Source organism: Nicotiana tabacum, chromosome 12 (assembly GCF_000715075.1).
Source record: "Nicotiana tabacum cultivar K326 chromosome 12, ASM71507v2, whole genome shotgun sequence".
Taxonomy (NCBI): domain Eukaryota; kingdom Viridiplantae; phylum Streptophyta; class Magnoliopsida; order Solanales; family Solanaceae; genus Nicotiana; species Nicotiana tabacum.
This window is the reverse complement of record NC_134091.1, coordinates 57,844,035-57,848,723: the sequence shown is the minus strand read 5'-3', so window position 1 is coordinate 57,848,723 and position 4,689 is coordinate 57,844,035. Positions and strand designations below refer to the sequence as shown.

The window sequence follows — 4,689 nt, the reverse complement described above, 5'->3', positions numbered from 1 at the left end:
CTAGAAGTTCTATGATAATGATCTTATTACCTTATTGCTTTATGTGGATGATATGCTTATTGTTGGCAAGAATAAATACAGAATTAGTCCTTAAAAGTAGTTGAGCAAATTATTTGCTATGGAGGCCTTGGAGTCAGCAAAGAAAATCTTGGGCATTCAAATCCCCCGACACAGAGATAGAAAAGAGTTATTTTTGTCCAAAATGAAATACATTGAGAAGGTACTCAAGAGGTTCAATATGACAGATGCAAAAGTGGTTAGTACTTCTTTTGCTAAACACGTTAAATTGAGTATTAGTTAGAGCCATCTGCTGATGAAGAGAAAAAAGAGATGTCTCGTATTCCTTACTCTTCTGTTGTTGGTAGTTTGATGTATGCAATGGTTTGCACTAGATCAGATATTGCACATGCCATTGGTACTGTTAGTAAGTTCCTTTCTAATCCTGGAAAGGAATATTGGATCAAGTACTATTGATATTAAGGTATCTGAAAGGTACTACATATTTGAAACTGTGCTTTGGCAGTGGTAAGCCTCAACTTATTTGTTTTACAAACTCTAATTTAAGAGGAAATATTGATAATTCAAGATCCATTTCCGGTTATTTGATCACCTTTGCAGAGGGAACTATTTCTTTGCAATTTAGACTACAGAAGTACATAGCTCTATCCATAACATAAGCCGATATTGTTGTTACCGAAGGTGCCAAAGAATTATTATAGATAAAGGAGTTTATTAATGATCTTGGCTTTGAGCAGTCAAGGTACATCTTATTTTGTGATAATCAGAGTGATATCTATCTTACCAAGCGCTCCACTTTTTATTCTAAGATGAAACATATAAATAAAAAATATCATTAGATAAGAATGGTAGTGGAAGACAAATTACTTGAGGTTGAGACGATACCACTACAAGAAAATGGGCCACTTGCGGAGGTTTTATTGAGGAGGTTCTTACTATCTCCACAAATTGTATCAATTTGGGGGGGAGAGGGATCTTTAAGTGACGCAAATAAACCTCTGCTACCCTAAAAAAAAAGCACCTTTATTTCCCCCCACATTTTCCCCTTTCCCTCCTTCCCCAACCCTTCACGCCTTTAACCCCTTTCTCCAGAAACTTTCGCCTTTAACACCTCTCTCTCAGCCCCCCACTTTTAGTATTCATCCAGTTTTGTAAACCGGATTTAGTAAATCGGTAAGTTTCAACTGCTTTTATTTTCACGATTTGATTTCTTATTTGGTGAGAGACTTTAAGTTCCTAGTTAGAGTTTGTAAATTTTTTAGGTGTTTATGCTCTTCGATTTTACGGAGTGTCATTCAAGTATTATTCCGATTTGAGGATACAAATAGAATTACAACTTATAGTTTCTTAGTGCTATGTTGCTTGAACGTTCAGAAGAAAGGTTCTTTTTATATTTTTTTTCCCCCAATTTGTTAATATCTAGCTATGTACATGCCTATTTTCTTCTTTTTATATATGGCTAATGGATGAATGCATGTATTTTTATTTGTCTCATAAGGAATTTCAGCTTGTTCTATCATCAACGTTTATCTGCTACTCTAGTAATTTATTAGATCCTTTTTTGCGTTAGTTCTCTAGTTAATCTTATTTCTGTTTTTTCCTCTTCTCCAGAGTCTCTATTAGATGATTGAAAATATCTTTTTTTGAGTTTCAGAGGTCTAAACTTAATGTAAATTGGGATTGAGTTGTAGTTATTATTCATGGACTGCTTATTTCTCACATTTGATTGATTTTAGCAGCCTTAACTATGAAATGCTTTTATGATGAAAGTGAAGAGAATTAGAATAAAGCGAACAAGAAATACCTAGCTTTGTGTGTTTATCTTTAAATAGGAAAATTAGAACTCTGTTATTTAAGAATGAAAAAATTAGATTAATTGGTTAGCAATCTAAAATAAATGGTTGGTATGCTCTCAGGCCATCCTTAATTTCACATGTCTATGCCGCTGCTAGGCCATCCTTTTCTTTTCCTACTTTGTTTTTTGGCCATTCCTTTGTTTAAATAAAACAGTGAAAATGACAATTTTGTGGAATTTTTTGGTAATTAATGTTCTGCCATAGTTCCATGTTCGCTTCATCTTAGTGCACTAGATCATATATGATTCACCATTTTTTTTATTTTTCTTATGAATATGAAGCAATGCCAAAGATTAAACGTTTTCGAAATCCATTGAAATCAGCTCATGGACCATAAGATACTCCTGGACATTCTTCATCGTCAACACCTCCAGCGTCGTCACTTGCTATAGAGCCCTCAACATCGTTACAAGTTCTCCCGCATGCTCCTGCAAGTTCCTCAGTAGCTGATGAAGTCCCACAACAAGAACAAACTCCAACTCAGCCTTCTAATCCAAATGCAATGTCCACACGCCATCCTGGACGTGAATCTACACAATATTGGGAAGTAGAGGCAATAGGTATATGCCATATATATATGTTTATTTCTGATATTTTTCCTTTTGGTTGACTAACTTGTCTTTTTATTAAAGACTCAAACAACACTACCAAGCACATTAAGATCAAGGTCAATGGTCAATGAAATCAACAATCTACCTATCGGAGATCACATCATTGTGGACTTTGATAACTACGATGCAGCATATGGAAAAGCGCAAGGGTTGCTTGTCGAATATTGTGGATTACTGGCTATTGATGGCAATTTCTCCCCAATTAATTTTGATAGGTGGTCAGGACCATCAGGTATTCATAAAATTTAAAAGGAAGACTACTTTGAAACTATGCTAAATGTATTACACATATGTCTATTTATTGTAACTAGAATTTTCTGCATGAAGAGAAAACTAGCTTTGTTTTTCTTTTTCATTTGAAGCCTCGATTGTTTTTAGGACTACTAATGCCATTGCATACAGATGTTGCAATGCTAGTTTGAATAAGAAGTGGCCTACACATAGACATAGGTTATGGGATGAATTTTATGATCCAGCCAAAAGAAGAACTGAACTTTTAAGCAATGTGCCACCGGGTATAAATAGAGATCAGTGGCTGCTGGTTTTGTTGCTTATCATCTAAAATCATCAACAATTGTAAGATTCTGATTATCTAAATAGATTTTGATGTTGTTATGATTAAATATTAGACTAACTTTTTAAGTTGTTATTATTTTGTTGATAGGAAAGTTGTAGAAGAAATAAAGAAATTCGACGCAAACAAACAATGCCTCACACTGGCGCTTCCAAAGCTAACTCGAGACGACGACATGAGTTGGTATTCATATTAACTTAATAGTTTTTACTTGTTCTCTAATTTAAATGCTTTATTACAATCTATTTAATTTATCTCTTTCTTAGTTTTGGAAACTGGAAAAAATCCTACTCGGGGAAAGGTATTTATCGAAACTCATAAGAGAAGGGATGTATCATTTGTAAATGATGAGGCAAGGACTATAGTGGTAAGTTCAGCTTTGGTGTATTTCTCTGACATCATTTGAAGTTATATTTTAACATTTTGCATCTCAATCTTACTTTTTGTACATACTAATTGATAATTTGTCTGCTCGTAGGAACAAATTGAATTGACTCAAGGCAATACCAATGAATCTGAAATTTTCCCAGATGATATTATTGGCAAGGTGTTAGGGGCAGAGCATTCAGGGAGGGTACGATGTATGGGTATGGGAGCAGCTCCTTCAAAGACATTCAAGAATATCAAGCAATGACTTAATGAGCTTAATCATTCTTCATCTAGCTTCGGCGCATCATCTGCAACTTTCACCTATTTGCAACAAGAGGTCATTCATTTGAAGTCCCAATTAGCAGACACCTTAACTGCATTGAAAGCTTACATGATATCAAAGGAAGGAAGAGTTCCTGAGCAATTTGCTGGTCTGTTTGCTCCTCAACCACAAGTAAGAAGAACATTAGAAGTTATGTGTTTTGTGCATATGTCTTCTGTGTTATCTTTTAATTTGGTTTGGTTGGATTATTGCAAAGAAAAGGAATAAGGATGCATCATAGATAACGGTAAAATGCATTAGTATATATTTGAATCTTGATGATGCTAAGTTGCGTACCGCGATTTAGAATATTGTACATGCTTGAGAAATTGATTCCAAGAGTGCATGGTTGATTGAAGACATCTGAAATATGCCTTCATATGGCAGTAGGGAGATATTGGTATAAGTTCTTGTTTTTCTGTCACTTAGGAAAGCATGTTATTTATATGTATAATCTAACTTGAGAATCTTCCATGTATAGAAATTATGTCTCTGTATGATACAATTGCTTCTTGTCTAACAGAATGCCATAAGCATTATTATCAGGCAAATGATTGTAACGAGGATATAGTCCTCATCTTGGTCATAGCTAGATAATCATCACTTTAAGGAAGCATTCAAATTTTAAATATAGGTATAATGGTCAGATTTTTCATCTGAATATGCTTTTTATTGTTTCAGCCTAGTGATGATGAAGAAAGTGAACCTACTTCACCGGTGGATGTAAGAAGATCATCGGGCAGCAGGGACGAGAATCGCCAAGCAAATATTTAGAATTTTATTTATTTAATGTGGAACTACTTTTGCTTTTATGGATTTTAAGTAGTAATATTTAGGAACTACTTTAGTTTATATTGCTTTGGTATGATTTGTAGTACTTGAAGTTGTGACTGTTACTATTGTGGATGTTTTAATAAAATTTGATTTCTGCTATATAAA

The 4,689-nt window shown here is 34.2% G+C and overlaps 1 long non-coding RNA gene across 4 annotated transcripts; it reads left to right on the top strand.

The window, feature by feature from the left end:
- Positions 1 to 937: 937 nt before the first annotated feature.
- On the top strand, positions 938 to 4,689 carry LOC107768007 (uncharacterized). Of its 4 annotated transcripts, none has more exons than XR_012697304.1 (8): positions 944 to 1,191; positions 2,198 to 2,434; positions 2,507 to 2,717; positions 2,864 to 3,061; positions 3,150 to 3,242; positions 3,326 to 3,426; positions 3,538 to 3,882; positions 4,432 to 4,689. It is a non-coding gene; the product is annotated as an uncharacterized LOC107768007 (long non-coding RNA). The 4 variants fall into 4 exon arrangements; XR_001644060.2 differs by having other exon boundaries at positions 946 to 1,191; positions 2,888 to 3,061; XR_001644056.2 differs by having other exon boundaries at positions 938 to 1,191; positions 2,156 to 2,434; positions 2,507 to 3,061.